Genomic DNA, 17,992 nt, shown 5'->3' with positions numbered 1-17,992 from the left:
AGAAAAGCCCTGTCCTTTCTCTATTCCCAGGGCCAGCTCACTCTGTGGCATCAGGTTCCCTGGGGGTGTCTTCTTCCAGAAGAGTCCGGGGGGGAGAGGTAAAGGGTGGGAGGCAGGGAGTCCATTTCAGGGAGAGGGATTCTGGGAAGAGAAGAGGAGGAAAAGGGGCTGAGCCCTGGTTCCTCAGACAGCCCCTGGGTCAGGACTCAGGGTGTGACACCCAGCTCTCCATTCAGGAGGAGGGGTCAGGGCAGAGTCCCAGGTTCCCTGACGGGGGAGTCAGGTCGGGGAAGCTCAGTGTTGGGGAGCCCCCACCTCCCCGCGGTTTCACTTCTCCTTCTCAGAACCGGTGTCGGGTCCTCCTGTCTGGAAACTCGTGAGGCGGCCCCAGTTCTCACTCCCATTGCGTGTCCGGTTTCTAGTGAAGCCAATCAGTGTCACCGCGTTTCTGGTTATAAAGTGTCCATAGACCCGCCCGCACGCAGATTGTCCCCAGTTCCCGAAAATGCACGTCCTGGGCCCCGGAACCCTCCTCCTGCTGCTCTCGGGGGCCCTGGGCCTGACGGGGACCCGGGCGGGTGAGTGCGGGGTCGGGAGGGAACGGCTTCCGCGGGGGGAAAGCGAGGGGACCGCCCGGTGGGGGCGCAGGACCCCGGGGAAGATGTGTCCCCACAGCCCAGACCCCGCCCCGTGTCCCGCCCACTCCGGTCGCCCACTCGGGTCTCCAGCCCCCTCCCCTCCCGTCCCTCCCTTTTCCGTCTCCCGGGCCCCCTGCCCCCTCCGGCCCATCGCCCTAGGACCCGGACCCGCGCCGGGAGGAAGGTCGCCTGGGTCTCAGCCCCTGCCCGTCCCCAGGCTCCCACTCCATGAGGTATTTCTTCATCTCCTGGTCCCGGCCCGGCCGCGGGGAGCCCGGTTTCATCGCCGTTGGCTACGTGGACGACACGCAGTTCGTGCGGTTCGACAGCGACGCGGCGAGTCCGAGGATGGAGCCGCGGGCGGCGTGGATGGAGGGGCCGTGGGTGGAGCAGGTGGTGCAGGGTTACTGGGACCAGCAGACGCAGGTCTGCAAGGACTGGGCACAGAGTCACCGACGGAGCCTTAACAACATCCGAGGCTACTACAACCAGAGCGAGGCAGGTGAGCGACCCCTACCCCCACGGACGGGCCGGGGTCTCCCCGAGCCTCCTGGTCCGAGCTTCACCCCGAGGCTGCGGGAACCGCCCGGCGCCTCCACCCGGGAAGAGCCCGCGGGGCCTTTGATCCGCTTTCATTTTCAGTTCAGGCTCCATCACTGCGGGGTGGGCGGGGGCGGGGTTAAAGGTCGGAGCTGACCTCAGGGCGGGGTCAGGGTCTCACACCATTCAGAGGACCTTGGGCTGCGACGTGGGGCCAGACGGGCGCCTCCTTCGCGGGTACAGGCAGTTCGCCTACGACGGCGCCGACTACATCGCCCTGAACGAGGACCTGCGCTCCTGGACCGCGGCGGACACGGCGGCTCAGATCACCCGGCGCGAGTGGGAGGAGGCTGGTCACGCGGAGTTTTGGAGAGACTACTTGGAGGGCGGGTGCAGGGAGTCGCTTGGCAAATACCTGGAGAAGGGGAAGGAGACGCTGCAGCGCGCAGGTGAGAGGGGCCGCGGGGCCTCCTACGAGGAGAGGAGGAAATGGGATCAACACCAGGACCCCCCTCCCCGACCCCGGGAGATGGAGTCCGCCTGGGTTTTCAGATCCGGTACCAGAGAGCGACCCCAAGGGCCCCCCTTCTCTCAGGGACAGTTAGGGGTGCAGTCTCTCGGGTGGAGGGGGGACCATCTCAGAAATGACTGATCAGCGGTTCCCTGTGACTCTGGCAGCTGCTCTGGGAACCAGGGGGGACTTTCTCTCTCAGGCCTTGTTCGCTGCCCCGCACACAGTGTGACTGAGCTGTGACCCCAGCTTTTCTGAGTCATGTGGCCTCCACCCAGCTCAGGACCAGGAATCCCTTTTCTCTCCATCAGAGACCTGTCACTGATGGGGCTGCCTCCCCCTGATTCTAGAACTTTCTAAAGAGTAGAGATTATCCCAAATGCCTGTGTCCCATGTGGTGTCTGGGTTTTGTGCTCCCTTACCCCACCCCAGTTGTCCTGACCATTCTCAGGATGGTCACATGCCCACTGCTGGAGTGTCCCATGAGGGAAGCAAAGGTACTGAATTTTCTCACCTTCTCCTCAGATCCCCCAAAGACACACGTGACCCACCACCGCACCTCTGACCGTGACGTCACCCTGAGGTGCTGGGCGCTGGGCTTCTACCCTGCGGAGATCACCCTGACCTGGCAGCGTGATGGGGAGGACCTGACCCAGGACACGGAGCTCGTGGAGACCAGGCCTGCGGGGGACGGGACCTTCCAGAAGTGGGCAGCTGTGGGGGTGCCTTCTGGAGAGGAGCAGAGATACACATGCCATGTGCAGCACGAGGGGCTGCCCGAGCCCCTGACCCTGAGATGGGGTACGGAGGGGGCCGTGGGCACAGAGCCTCTTCTCAGGGAAAGCAGGGGCCTCTGGAGGACGTCAGGTCGGGGCTGAGGCCTGGGGGTCAGGGCCCTCACCTTCCCTTCCCTTCCAGAGCCGCCTCCTCAGGCCGCCATCCCCGCTGGCATGGTGGTGGGCGTCATTGCTGGGCTGGTCCTCCTTGGAGCTGCGGTCACTGGAGCTGTGCTGTGGAGGAGGAAGCGCTCAGGTAGGGAAGGGGCGGGGACTGAGGTGTCTTGTCCCACTGGGGGGTTTCAAGCCCCAGGTAGACGTGTGTCCTGCCTCGTTAGTGGGAAGGACCATCCACACACGTGTGCTTTCCCTGTCTGGGGCCCTATTTCTAACACTTTATTAATGCACGTGTGAAAATGAGGGACAGATTTATCACCTTGATGATGCTGGTGATGGGGACCTGATTCTCAATAGTCACAGGTCAGAGCGGAAGGTCCCGCTGAGGACAGACCTCCAGGAGGGCGGTTGGTCCTGTCCCCACACGTGTACTTTCCTCAGGTTTCCTGATCCTGCTGTGGGTCTGCAGTCACAGTTCTGGAAACTTCTCTGGGGTCCAGGACCAGGGGATTCCTTTAAGACCTCATGGTCCTGCCTCCTTCCTGGCTTCTCATGTGATGTTTTCTTCCCACAGGTGGAAAAGGAGGGAGCTACACTCAGGCTGCAGGTGAGTATGGAGGGGGGTGATCCCTGAGGCTCGTGGGATAGTGTAGATGGAAGCCCTTGGGGGAGCTCACCCAGCCGCATAATTCCTCCTTTAGCCACATCTGCTGTGCGCTCTGACCACATCCTGTTTTGTTCTCCCCCAGGTGGTGACAGTGCCCAGCACTCTGATGTGTCCCTCAGGGCTTCTAAAGGTGAGACCTGGAGGCCTGAAGTGGGGTGGGGTGGGGGGGAGCAGGGCAGAGCAGACAGGACTGGGTACTGGCGATTCTTTGGGACAGTTTGAGCAGTTGAGAATGTCACCACTTATAGCCGCTAACCTGAATTTGTTCATAATTATTTTCTTCTACAGTCTGAGACAGCTGCCTTGTGGGGGACTGAGTGATGCAAGATTTGTTCATGCCCCCACTTTGTGACACAGGAACCTCTGAGCTCTCTTTCTGCAAAGGGCATCTGAGTGTGTCTGCGTTCCTCTCGCATCATGTGAGGAGGTGGGAGACTGCCCGCCCCCTGCCCTCCTCGCCCCCTCCCCACACTGACTGAGTCTCTTCCCTGATCCCCTGATCCACTGTCCTGTTCCAGCAGAGGCTGTTTCCATCCCCGCCTTTACTTCATGTTACACTGAGCGGCAACTTTTACTTTCTATGGAAATAAGAATCTGGATATGAATTTGTTTTTTCAATTATTGGTATGAACGGTTGCGGGATTAATTAGAGGACGAAAGCCTCAAGTTGGAGAGGAAATAAATGGAAGCACTGAGAACCTCCCAAAATCCGTGTGTTTGCTGTGCTGAGTCTGTTGCAGGTGGAGACAGGAGAGGCTGTGAGGACCGAGCGTGGATACGGCCTGAGCCCAGTCGAGGCTCAGTGCATGGTGGGCTCTGACGTGGTCACTCCTCGGCAGGGTCACCTCTCTGCCCCTTTGTCCTTGTCCCTTCAGTAGGACCTTGTCCCATCAGGACCTGTGATCACAGGGACTCTAACATCATCAGGTCTGGTCTTGTCAATGACGGCTTCATGTGGCCGGGTCACCAAAGCTCAGGCCTGGCCTGGCCCTCAACCCCCATCTTCTGGGTGTTCATTGTTGTTTCTATAGAGGAATCTGCCTGTGTTTGTTCTTGTTACACGTCCTGGTCTCATTCTCCTCTGGGTGTCCCCTGTCTGTCAGCAGCAGGAGGTGTTTTCCTGTCATTGTCCCCACAAGGCCAGGGGGACCCTGCACACAGGAGTCTGTGGATTGAGAGGAATTTTCAGGCTCATCCAGCTCTCGCCTCCTTCTAGGGCTTGATGGTTCTTTCCATCTTTTCCCAAACTATCAGAGGAACCAGATTCTGGAATGAGCAGAGGAGGGATCCCGTGATTTCCCATCTTAGATAAGTTCCTGCTGGAATTCTGCTCTGCTCGCCGCCCTCTCTCCCTGCCCTGAGCTCTAGTGCTGGCTCCAGTCCAAACTCTGATTTATGAAGCAGCGTCTACTTGAGATTTATATTTGGTTGGAGAATAGGACCCATAAGTCGGGGCTCACTGTTTCCTGAAGAGGGAAATATCACTGTGCTGTGGTGAGCAGGAGGGCAGGTGTGGGAGAAAGAAGGGGGGAGGGGAGAGCAGCACCTGTGAGAAAAGTGGAGGTGGCCCTGATGCCAGTGTGAGGGGACTTGGTGCTGTAGCTGCCACAAAACAGCATTTGACCCGAGGCTACATTATAAAGACACTGTCCTTAGAACTGGGAGGCTCTGTCACTGATCTTCACTGACATTGGCTGTGTGCTAGATGTGTTACAGTTTCTGCCACTGGGAAACATCACTGAAGTAAAGTCAGAAAAATGGCTGAACTTGAGGAGCGTCTGTTCCAGTGGGAAGAGACAGACTATATCCTATAAGCACAGAAAACGAGGAAGGTGTGTATGTTAGAAGGAGATATGTGTTCTGGTTAAACACAGTGGGAAGGGGATCAGAGTGTGGGGTGTGGGGCCAGGGAAGACGGCTGTATTGATTGGGGTGCTCAGGGGACCTCACTGGGAAGCTGACCTTGAGGGAAGATGTGAAGGACACGAGGAATTACCCACGAGGGTGTTTGGGCACGTTCATTCCAGGCAGAGAACCTGCAGTGGGAATGCCCTGGGGCAGGAGTGTGTCTGGTTTCTGGGAAGAGCAGGGAGGCTGGTGTGGCTGCAGCAGAGACTGATGGAGAAGAGACAGGTGCGGCCAGACAACGGGGCTGGGAGGATGGTAGAGGGCAGTGAGCTGTGCGCTGAGTGAGGGGGGAGGTACAGGACAATTAGGAGCAGAAGGGGACATGGTGTGACCTCCTTTCAGAGGACGGCTGGGGCTGCAGTGCTGAGAACAGACTTGGGGGACGGAAGCTGGAAGAATCTGCAGGGTTCCGGGCTGGACATGCTGCCACTGGGGGTGAGCGGTGGAAATAGTGGGAGTGGGTTTCTTGGTACATCCTGAAGGTGGACATTACAGCATTTCCTAATGGGTCAGTCTGGGATGTGAGAATCAGGGAACCCCAAAATCTCAGGGGATACAAGTAGAAAGATGGAGGTGCTGTCAGCAGAGATGGGGAAGGCTCTGGAAGGAGCATATCTGAGGGGTGGGGGGCCTCACAGACATTGATTTTAAAGATGTTGGAGCTGTGATGTCTGTTAGAAATACAAGTGAGGTCATCGGACTGGCAGTTGGACAGATGAGTCTAGAGATTAGAGGAAATGTCTGGGCTGGAGAAATAGACTAGGGAGGTGACACATATAAATATTTAAAGCCTTGAGTACAGATGAGGTCACCAAGGGAGTGATGGCTGTAGAAGAGAAAGGAACAGGACTGAACCCTGGAGCCCTAGTGCTGTGATCTGATCAGACCACACACCCTGCAGATGGCACAGTTCTGGCCCCACGTCGATTAAGGACGTAGACCAGCGAGTCCCAAACTTCCCTGGGCACAGGAATCCCCTGGACATCTTGTTAAGTCTGGAGCAAAGCAGAGGCTGGATTTATAAGGAGGTTGGTGCTGCTGCTGGTCTTCAGGTCACACTTTTAGTAGCACGACTGTCACCAGGATTCCCACAGGCTGTGCGTCAGCCTCGCCTGCAGGGCTTGTTACATAAGCGACTCCTGGGCTTGTGTCCGGTTCTCTGAGACGGTGGGTCTGGGAGAGGCCTGAGTGTCTGTAACAAGCCCATAAGCTGTCCTGGGGCTCAGCCAGCTTGGGAACCTCTGAGGTCAGTGATGGAGCTCAGGGTGGGGAATGGTCTGAAATACACTTTTAGAGTGTTTTTCCTCAGAAAGGGGAGTACATACATCATCTATTATGAGACGTGATTTTGGGAGTTACATGTTCTCTCTACTATGGGGCAGAGTCAGTGGGAGATTTAGGAGTGGGTCACAGGTCAGCATAATAAAATCTCTGAAAGCTTGCTCCTGAAACTGTTCCCCAGATTGATTTCTGGGAGCAAATAATGGAATCCAAATTTTTTCTACTTTAGACACACACAGATACACACACACGCACACACACACACACACATGCACACGCACACACACACACACACACACACACACATACACAGCCGCGCACACACGAGGTCAGACAACTTCGGGAACTCATCCTAGAAAAACTGTTACATACCTCATTGCTGAATATCACTAAGATCACCTTCGAAGTCCTCCCCTTGGGAAGCTATGTACCTATACCAACGCCTAGTCCACCCTTCAAAGCTATTTTAGAACTCTTTTTCTGGAATGGCCATCAGAGCTGTCGTATTACCCTTGATGTCCTGAATGTCATCAAATGTCTTCCTTTCAATCTTTCTTTTATCTTTGAGTAAAGAAAGAAGTCATTGGGGACCAGATCAGGTGAGTAGGGAGGGTCTTCCAATACCGTGAATTTGTTTACTGGCTAACAACTCCCTCACAGACAGTGCCCTGTGAGCTGGTGCATTGTTGTGATGCAAGAGCCATGAATTGTCAGTGAAAAGTTTAGGTCGTCTAACTTTTTCACGCAGCCTTTTCAGCATTTCCAAATAGTAAACTCGGTTAACTGTTTGTCCAGTTGGTACAAATTCACAATGAATAATCCCTCTGATATCAAAAAAGGTTAGCAACATCGTTGCAACAAGTTCGCAAACTTAATTGTCATACCTCGCGTGTGTGTGTGTGTGTGTGTGTGTGTGTGTGTGTGTGTGTGTGTAAAACATTCTGGCAAAATACTGTTTTGGGGAAGGCCACAGGATGTGTGAGGCCACACACCAGGAACTGACCCACAATCCACGTGGGAACCACTGCCCCTGCTGCTGGGCACACATGTTACTGCTCAAACCACTGACATCCACGTGGACCCCGGACCCTACAGCCATGACTGCTATCACTGCTGCTCCTGGCAGCTGTATTGTTACTGCCAAATGTGTTCCAGCCTTCGTGTCACCACATCCTGAGTCAGAGTCTGGCATGTGGTCACCTGATGGGGGAGCCTCATTCTGTGTCCAGCTGCAAGAGTGTTAGGGACAGTGGGTTTCCCTCTTTTATAGAGTGAAGTGGCCTCTGCCTCTTACCAAGACTCTACATGTGGAATTTTCCTAATGTAGGAAGAGAGTTCAGGTGTTCAAGGTGAGGGATGTAAAAAGAAGGACTAATTTCAATTCTTGGAGCAAAGATCTGAGACTAGAACTTTCTCTGGTACTTTATAGGCACTCAGGTTTGGCTGGAAGAACAGGGACTAATAATTGACATCCAAGGGGGAGGTTGACTTGCTCACTCTTACTCTAAATTTCTTTGTGGGATGGTGAGGGATTTTTCTCTCCACTGAACCAATTCTCTGGTTCTCGGACACCACCTGTGTGTCCTACACTTCAACTCAACTCTGACACCACCTACCTGGAGTTACATCAGACCCCACAGGTCACGGGTTCCGTCCCACAGACGCCCTCACTTAGGACGCAAGTCACAAGTTTCAGGTCCCCCTCATGTTACCTGCACTTCTGTCTGATGTGGGTACTAAGTTGGGGGTCCCCCATTTCAAGTTCAATAATTTGCTAGAACAACTCATAGAACTCAGGAAAATGCTAAGCTTACTGTTACAGTTGGTTATAAAGGATACAAGTGAGCAGCCAGATGAAGAGGTCCGTAGGGCGAGGTCTGGAAGGGTCCCCAGCGCAGGAGCCTGTTCACTGAGTTGGAGTGTGTCACCCTCCCAGCATATGGATGTGATGAGCAATTCGGCAGCTCTCTGAATTCTGTCGATGTAGGTGTTTGTTTTTTTTAATGTAAGTCTCATGACGTAGGCCTGATTGATTAAGTGATTGGCCATCGGTGATTGAACTCAGCCTCCAGCTCCTCTCCCCAGAGGTCAGGGCGTGAGGCTGAAAGTTGCAACCTTCTAATCTTTTTAGTGACCAGCCCCATCCCGACGCTCTCTAGGACCCCTCAACCAAGAGTCATGTCATCCCAAAGACAGTTTTCTCACTCAGGAGATTTCAAAGGTTTTAGGAGCTCTGTGTCAGGAACTGGGGACAAAGATCAATTTTTTTTTATCATATCACAGGTCTTTGACCACAGATCCATTTATAACAAAAGGACAGTTAAAAACTGCTGGCACATTACAGAGTCCCATTCAGTTATAAACAATTAGTCCAGTCCAGTGTCCTATTGAAGATATTTACATGCCTAATAAATTTACAAAAATTGCTCAACGTTTTAGTCAGAGGGGAAATTCAAATTAGCTGTAATAGGATATCATTGCATGCCTCCCAGAATGGGTAAAATGAAGGAGTCAGACAATATCAATTATTGGCAAAAATTTAATTATATCTCATATATTGCTAGTGGGACAATAAATTGATTCAAATACTTCGAAAACTTCTTTGGCCATACATTCTAAAGCCAAACATTCACTCACCTAATGACCCAACATTTCCTCTCCTATTTATATACCTAATAGACATGCATGCATGTGTGTGCCAGAATACATATATGAGAAAATCGTTCATAGCAGCATGATTTGTGAAATCTGGGCATAACACAAATCCCATGAACGTCAGAGGACAGAAGTGTGGTCCTGTTCATATAACGGACCCCCTGTAGCCGTGGGAATGAATAATACACAACCACACACGGCCTTAGAGGTGAGACCCGGGGATATACTGTTGAGTGAGAGGCAGATACCGAGGGGTTTCCCCTGTAATATTCCATTCTACCAACACCTGACAGAACTCATCTGTGCTGTTAAAAATCAAGCTAAGAGCTACTTGGGGAGAGGTTGGTTTATGACTGAATACGTCTCAAGAGGGTTTCCTGGAGCTGGAAATGTCCCTTGGTGTGGGTCTTGCTTATCCCAACGTTCACTTTGGGAAAATCCTCTGTACATTTATGATTCGTCCACCTCTTTCTATGGGTGTGTTAACCTAAAAATAAAAAGGCTTTCAAAGTGAGAAGCAACAAGCATTTGAGATTTAATATATATATATATATATTTGGGAAGCATTGATTCAGACAGAAACCCACACAATATTCCAGTTAAGAAGCAAAAGCAATGGGTGTTTATGAGAAAGGGAAGGGGAACAATTACATCAATAGAAGGAAAGCGTTTGTATTGGTGCAGATAACAAAACGTAGTGATGCTAATTCTAAATAATTAAAATTTTCAGTTCAGTAAACAGAATAACAGCTTTCCTGTTATCTTTGCAAACAGCTCTCTGGGACATAATGCTGGTTTAGGCCCAGTGTAAAGGTTATTTGCCCTGTTTTAACATTTCAAAGGTTTGAGACAGGATGTGCAAAGTAGTTCCTCTGGGATGGCAGCTCCCGCTCCAGTTTAAAGGGGATCTGTTTAATATTTTTTTGACATTTCCCCCATTTTCATCGCCATCTTTCCTTCAAAGTATCGCTGATAAATCACTGGAAAGCAGCACTGATCGGTCAGTAAAGCGTCCTTGGCCCTCCATTGTTAGGACGGCTCATTTTCGGGGTGTTGGGCCACTGTCGGTCTTGTTGCCAGGAAAAGTCATTCCTGGTATGTCATGTCCCACGACAGAGGGAAAGTGGTTTTCTTTGTTCTTAGGAACTTTAGCTGCATTGGAGCAGCAAGAGCGCCAGCACAGAGGGAGGCTTTGCCGTCGTGTTCCTTTAAGGGCAGACATCGTCTATAGTTTCTTGAGGTTTTTGATATAAAGTCTCACAGGCCTTAGTGAGCATTTCAAAAATGTTGAGCAAGTATTATCATAGTGGTGTCCTTATAACACCAAGACATGCGAAACTAATGGTTTTAGAGCTGCAACTATTTTGTAACAAAATGTTAAGTTCAATTCGAAGAATAGATTTGAACCAAGAGGCAAAGCCTGAGGGCAGTTAGTTGAAGATTAAAAAACCTGAGGTGTCAGTGGGCACTGTATTTAGTTATTAGGTTTGTGCCTGGATTTTATTTAGTTCTGTCTATTTTCCAGAGGTGTTTCATCCAAGTACAAAGGTATTAACAACAGAGCAAACCCCACATGCTCAGCTGGGAGCTGGTCAAGAGCAATTCTACTGCCTTATATAACTCACATACAGGAATTTAAAGATTTTTCCTAATCGGCTTTGTTTTAATGTTAGATACAGTGATTTCCTCCAAGGTTTTTGATATGTTGATAATCATGTATTTTTTCATTTTAATACCTGCCCAAGGAAAAATCATTCTTCCTAATCTGGTGCCTTCACGGGGGCTGACATCACCAGGCATGAAATGTCCTTGTTTGTGTGTAATTAGGGTGCATTTGGACGTGTGAAGTAGGTTTAAAGGTGATGCCCAATGTTATCTGCCCAGATAGAAACTGAGGGGGAAAAGCAAACAACAACTATTACAGTGAGTGGCTGACCTCTCATATTTTTGTGAGATAGGAAGGAATTCAAGTGAGAAGAAAGGAATGGGAATTTTACAGGCTTGGCCTGGAATCTTGGGTTAGCTTCCACAACGGATGTGATCTGCTTCATTTCCCAGTCATTTTAACTTTCAAATGTTCTGTTGGTTGAGCTGTCCCGTTTGGTGCAAGATCTTTCTTTAAGTTAGGAAATATGAGTCCAAGAGCCAACACCTTTAAACTTGGTCACACGTGGATTGGTGAGAGTACCTGAAATCTGGAGGCATCAGGTAGGAAGGAAAAGATCAATGCTTTAATTTTGTTTACAAAAGTATAATTTACCAAATTGCTGTAGGTCATAGGTAGCTTAGGAAAAAATTTTTCTTACACCTGGAAAACAGATTAAAACCAGTGATGTAGATTTTTTGAGTGAGTGCCGGGATCGTGTCTCATGAAACCAAAGAATGGAAACACAGACCAAGGAGAGGCAAGGAGTTGTAAAAGAGGACAGTTTATTAAAAAGCAAAGGGTCAGAGCTCCCGAGGGGGAAGGGGTCCCAAATGGGTGTCTGTGTGGGGCAAAGGCTCGTACTCTTATATTTTCTCTTGCCTGTTTGAAGAAGGAACTGACGCCTTCTAATGGAATTTGTGTACCAGGATTTTTTGCTCTGTTTGCCCATCCTGAAAGCATTAGCACAATAACTCATTCCTATGTATTAAATCTGCTCCATTTGTCCTGGATGAACGAGTTACTTCAGAATTCAGAATCTGGAGTTTTAGGAAATGGCTGCCTTTTGTTTATTCCACCAGGGACCTTCCTGTCTACCTAACAGCATACTAACTAACCTGTCTCACCAGTAATATTTCATATGAAAATTTATGAAAATGATAATGACTCTTATCCATGTTATTAATTCTTGTTGATATTTAACTTCTTATTGGTAGAAATTGTCTTTGAACTGTTTCAGGGGCCTTCTGGAACATCCCAAAGTTATTCCTATGTCAATAAGACAATTTGGAATCTGATCTTGGGAGGTTTGTCAAACACATCAAGAGGTTTAAAACATTTCATGAAATAGAGTCATAGGTCATTGTGGAACAATACTTAATAGAACAACACTTAATTATGCATTTAACCAAAGTGACAAGAAAAGATTTTAAAGAGAAATACGTAAGGTTACATAATTATAAGCAAAATTTTAGCAGTTTTTTTTAATATTAAGAAGACTTGGTTTAGTTAGGCAATTAAAGACCTGATGATAAAGAACACAGGAAATCATTTCAATAAAACATAAAATCTTTGCTTTCCATTTATAATTTCTTATTAAGAGTACACCAATAATACAGGAAAACTTTGTGCTTTTAGCAGAGAAATAACATTCAGTTTTAGCTCTATATAAGCACATCATTGATGTTAAAGCTTAATTAATTTTTTAAAAAAGCCCTTATAACAACAATTTAAATTTAACCTGCTTAATTATAAGAGATAAAATTCTTTCTCTCGTCTCATTCTGAAATAACCAGAACAAAATTATTTTCATTTTCCTTAATGAAAACATATATACATATCTCAGACTGATTATCATTCTTTAGCTAGACAAATTTGTGAATATATTTTGTAATCTCTAGAAACATAGGTTTTGACTGGCAAATATATTTCATCATTTTTAGAACCATGTGCTTTCTTAACATAATAAGACATTTTTATTAATAGACCCAAATATCTTTAGTTTTCCTATATTAAGAAGCCAAAAGTAGGTAAACTAGATTCATTTAGCAATTAATGTTTCAGTGTTTTATCTTATTTGGAAATAAGATATTCAATAATTTTCATCTTTTCATTTAACGTAGTAAATCTCTAAGGTTTCAAGTTACCAAAAGACTTTGGGGAACTACTTTTAAGTACACGTACCATAAAACATTTATTGATGAAAAGTTTCACCAAAATTCTTTTATTTTATTTAATCTATTTTAGTAATTCTCAATAATTAACACTCAGATTAGTCATAAAAATTTTATGAGACATTAAAGTAAATTATTATCCCCAGCTATTTTCTTGTTGACAAACCGTGTAACAGAGATAACATGAACTTAACTATTTGGAAACACAGATAAACAATATATTAAATTTAGTAACTCTAAAGACATGTTTGTTTTAATTAAATCAAGAAATTCAAATCAATGTTAATAGTAAATATGTTTTCAGATCACATGATCCTAAAAAGCATTTGGGTTAGTTTCTGTTATATTTCTTAATCAATATAAGCACTTAATTTTTAACCAGTTAAATAGAGCTCTTCATATAAACCAAGACTAGTAATTTCCTTTGGTGGTAGACATACATACGCATATATAAACAGACATAAACAGAGATCTGATAGTTTCATTAAAAGAATTTTTTTTTTAGCCATGAGACAAGTACAATAAGACAAAACCCCCATTAATTTATAACAGTTGGAATAATTTAAGTGTATTCACTCAGGTGGCTAAGATTCTAAGATTTGTATTTGTCCTTGATAAACACTTTAGTTAAGGAGATGGAGGGTGCTGTTTAGGCAAAGGAACTCTTTTAGCTGCTTTTGGTTTTGAAAAAGCTTTCTTCCCCATATCCTGCCCTTTTTGATTTATTTAGTCTCAGGCAGTTGTGGGTTGTGTTTGCATTTCTGATTATCTGTTAGCAAGGCCTTGCAAGTTACTGAGGCTTAGAAAATTCCTATTAGGCTTCTAATTTTGCCAAATTTCTGATCATAGAGTTATTAAATTACTTTAAATACCTTGTCAGGTTTCAGGTGGACAAACAGTAAGAAATTTTAAAGTACCTACTTAGATGGTCAAAAATTACTCATTTACTAGAAACTTCTGCTTATTAACCAAAGAATGCTTTCCATTGTCCCAGAGAGGTTTGGATTCCTTTCCTATGAAATCTTTTCCTTAAGACAAGCAACATAACAGACAGAGACAAGAAAAGGAAACAAAAGAGTGTGAAATAACCAAATGAGTACTCATCTGTCAGGAAACCCTGCAGAGCTACTCACCTCCCAGGGCATTTCTCACAAGCAAAAGCTGTGAAAAGTCACTCCTCATAAAAGAAAATTTGTTCCCACATAACTGCATTGGCATAGAATTAACCCCTGGTCATTCACAGAAGGTGCAAAAAATTCACAACACTCTACAAAGTGGGAGAACAAGAAAGTTTTATTGAAAGTCAGGCAGAGAGAGAGAGTTCTGGCAAAGGGAGTTTGCCAGGGCATCTGAGAGAGAGCTGTGGAAACAGAGGGGTAAGAGTGAGATGCGGGCAAACGGAGTTTAGCCAGGGCAGAGTCCCATAGAGACAGCTGTGCTGATGAGAAGGAGTGCTGGGGTTTTATATTTTTCCATGCAGGATGTAGGGTGCCTGTCAGCTTGCAGGAGAGCTGCCATTACAATTGTCTTCTCCTGGGACTTGTCCTGTTTCCATCTATGATAGGTGTTTGTTAGTTTGCAGGGAGTTGCCGGTGTGATTGGAAACTGTTCTGTTCCCATCTATGATGGATGTAAGGTGCTTGTCAGCTTGCAGGTACAGTGCTAGCCAGGGGAGTGAGAGCCAAGTGGTTAATGTTTGAGCTCGTTCCTGCCACAGCTTATAAGCCTGGTCCTGTTAACTCTTTACTTGTCTCATTAGTAACAAGCTTCTATGACCTTTCTTCATATGCCAGCACCTGAGGTAATTGCTCCTACCCCCCTATGAGGGAAAAATCCCTCTCTTGAAGTGAAAAATCTCTCCTTGAGAGAAGAACCCACCTGACTTCAAATAAAGGTATTTGACCTCAACCAAAAAAGGAAGAAGGCTTGAATGTAAGAGGACTTCACAGTCAGGGAGACAGCAGTCCATGGAAGCCGTGAGCACAGAACAGCCTCTGTAGGTACCATACCTGGTTCCAGGGGACGCTGGACCATGAAGGTGAGGCCACTTTAGGCCCCTTCATGTGTGAACCTGAAAATAAAAAGGCTTTCCAGGTGAGAGGCAACAAGCTTTTATTTGAGATTTGCAAGAAAAGAATAACTACTCAGGAAGCACTGATTGGGGCAGAAGCCCAGATAATGTTCTGATTATGAGACAAAGGCAATGGGCATTTATGAGAAAGGGAAGGGGAACAATTATATCAATAGATGTAAGGCATTTCTATTGGTGCAGATAATGTAATATAGTGATGTTAATTTTAAACGATTAAAAATTGTTTTTCAGCCCCATAGGCATCATAACTGCTTTCCTGTTATCCTTGTAAGCATTTCTTTGGGGCACACAGTGGCTCTAGGCCCAATGCAAAGGTTATTTTGCTGCTTTAACATTTCAAAGGTTTGAGGCATAAGGCGTGCAAAGCAGTTCCTTTGCGATGGCAGCTCCAGCTACATTTTAAGGTGACTCCGTTTATTATTATTTTTTGAGAGGTGTTGTTGTGTTTCATGAAAGTATACTTTTATGGATTTTTTAAAGAATTCTATTTAAGCTAACATAGAATTATTTTTACTGAAAGCTCTTAGAAATGCTGGATTGAAAAAATCGCTGCAATTAAAAATAATATGCAAGGAAATACATTCCTGTGATTCAGTTATGAAAAAAGAGAATCTAAAGCAAGAGCAGTGAGCCTGGGAACGGAAGCAGATAGTTTTGGGAATGGCTGTCAAGCAGGAGCTGGGAATGAAAACCCAAACAGGCCCCTGGGAGGGGAGAATGTGAAAGATGCCCTAAGTAGTGCATGAATGCCTCATGGGCAGTGGCTGGGGGTTGGCTGGACAGTCAGAACTCGTGAGAGGTAGAGTGTGGGTGTGGATGCCAGCAGAGGTCATCCCTGTGGTGGGGGCTGCTGGAACCCGTGTCTTGTTGGATGGTGTCCTCCCAGAACCCCAGGGCTTTCTCATGGGGACCCCGTACAAACGACAACTGGGATGGAGCTTGTATGGGCACAGCAGTGTGGCTTTCCACTCACCCAGGCTGACCTACCTGGTGTCTGCCACTGCTGAGTGCCCCGCCTACTGATGGCAGCTTCTTTTTTTTTTTTTTCTTTTTTTTTGAAAAAAGAAATAGAAGAGGTGAAATTAATTTTTTAAAAAAGAGTCATCTCAGGTAAATATGTCAGTGTAGGCATAGGAGAGATTTAAACAATCTTAAAACTATGAAGAACTTTATGTCAATGGAAAAGTCTTACTGCAAGGAAATAAGTCAAAGCAGAATATCCAGGATCTTTTACAGGTAAGTTCTGTAAAACTTTTGAGGACGGTTCATGCTCTTATATAAAATATTCAAAAGAATGGAGACATATAGGAAAACCAAACAACTCCTTTTATTAGGCATGGAAAATCCACCTTTCAGAAATTAGATCCTGAGAACAAAGCCATTATATAAACTATATAAAATACAGTAGTACCGACAGCCGGGTGATGCCCCAGCACGTTCAGGCCGCGCTCAGGCTCTGGCGCCTCGCCGCCAGCTGGCAGCGCCCTGGGATGGCTCCGCTGCAGCTACGGCCACTGCGCTGATGCCGCCGCTCCGGGAGGGGCCAACTGCCCGTGCCGGGATCCAGCACTCTGCCAACCCATCCACCACCACCCGACTTCGAGGTCTTTGTGTTTCGTGTATGTGACAAAACTGGGGAATCTTATGACTGGTCACAGATTACAACTGTGAGTCTTTGGAAAACATGACTCAGGACTTACGTGCTGTGCGCATTCAAGAAGGGCCAGAGCAGTGCTAAAAGGAGACGTGTGGGTAAAGAAGATCGTCAATCCTACTCTCAGAGCGCCCTGGGTAACTCAACAAGTTAACTTGTCCAAACACGATAAATGGATGGAATTAATATGGACACAGAGCAAGAAGTTAATTGTTCATCACCTGAATATGATGCATTAAGTGCTTTAGTCAAAGAACCTACAGATCCTTTCCATTGTGAAATTGAGGGACCCCAGGTAACGTGTGATGCAGTTTGGTCTCCAAAGTGCATAGACACAGGTGCTATAATTATACTGGAATTGCAGATGCTGTGACTTTCTCTTTGTTACGTCTTGTGATGAACAAAGTCAGGTCTGTCAGAATGTATTGCAGCAGCCAAGGCTCCCTATGATCAGACATTAACTGCATATGACACTACACCAAGGTGGGCATTAACCCTAAGGCACGTGTAATGGGTGTTCCCTGTGTGGTTGTGATTGTACTGCCCAGCTGTATTGGAAGATCACGTTTGTACCATTGCAAAAGTCCCTCCCCGGGGGTCCTTGTAGTGATGCAGCAGGATGTCAGGTGTCCTACAAAATTATTAGGAAGCAAGTAAACAGTTCTATTTCTGGAATCCAGTGGGATTAAAATAAAAACCCTCCTTATTATAACTATAAAGATGCTGCTGGCTGTACCCATCACATGTGGTGTGATAACCTGTGAGCATGTCTTTAAAGGCAGCTATATACAGACGTGTGGCTTACACGGCACTGGCTTGTGGCTTACACGGCACTGGCTTGTGGCTTACACGGCATTGGCGTGTGGCAGCCAAACTCGGGAGCTGCTGTAGCCAAAGAGCAAACTGAAGAAACGTGGAAAGTCTTAAAACCAACCTGTACAAACATGAACATCTTCTGTCAAACTATTAAGATTTAGAACATTATCTGTATAAACAGATCTAGTTTCTCGAAGGGATAAAAAATATATACTTTTGTCATGTTGCTATATATTTTAGTTATTAGTACACTCAAAACAAAGAGATTCTTTTATATATACATATATATGTGTGTGTGTCTGTGTGTGTGTATGTCACCAACATACTATAAAACAATTAAATACCTTGACCAAGTTCGGTATCCCAAGAATACAAAGATATTGAATCATTTAATGCACTTCACCACTAAAAAGACAGGGATGATCACATCTTAGCAAATGTAGAAATTACTACAGAAGAAATTCAGAGCTCCCTCTGACTCACACTTCTGTCATCTTCCACTTGAAGGACCCATGTGA

The 17,992-nt window shown here is 46.7% G+C and overlaps 1 long non-coding RNA gene and 1 pseudogene across 3 annotated transcripts in view; both read left to right on the top strand.

Annotated features, from left to right (window-relative positions):
• The first annotated feature begins 422 nt into the window (after positions 1–422).
• The window catches only part of LOC109440036 (patr class I histocompatibility antigen, A-126 alpha chain), a 221,823-nt gene continuing 204,253 nt past the window's right edge, over positions 423–17,992 (top strand). For 2 of the 3 annotated variants that reach the window (XR_012496585.1, XR_012496586.1), the window contains exons 1-6: positions 423–578; positions 856–1,140; positions 1,352–1,627; positions 2,215–2,490; positions 2,608–2,721; positions 3,157–3,189. This is a non-coding gene — a long non-coding RNA (patr class I histocompatibility antigen, A-126 alpha chain). Of the gene's footprint in view, positions 579–855; positions 1,141–1,351; positions 1,628–2,214; positions 2,491–2,607; positions 2,722–3,156; positions 3,190–3,331; positions 3,380–3,537; positions 3,958–17,992 lie in introns of those variants that run through there. The other variant, XR_012496584.1, reaches the window with a different exon arrangement.
• LOC109439957 (di-N-acetylchitobiase) lies at positions 16,182–17,689 on the top strand (annotated as a pseudogene).

Source organism: Rhinolophus sinicus, linkage group LG05, assembly GCF_036562045.2.
Source record: "Rhinolophus sinicus isolate RSC01 linkage group LG05, ASM3656204v1, whole genome shotgun sequence".
NCBI lineage: Eukaryota > Metazoa > Chordata > Mammalia > Chiroptera > Rhinolophidae > Rhinolophus > Rhinolophus sinicus.
Note: the sequence above shows the minus strand (reverse complement) of the source record. Positions and strands in the feature narration are given on the sequence as shown.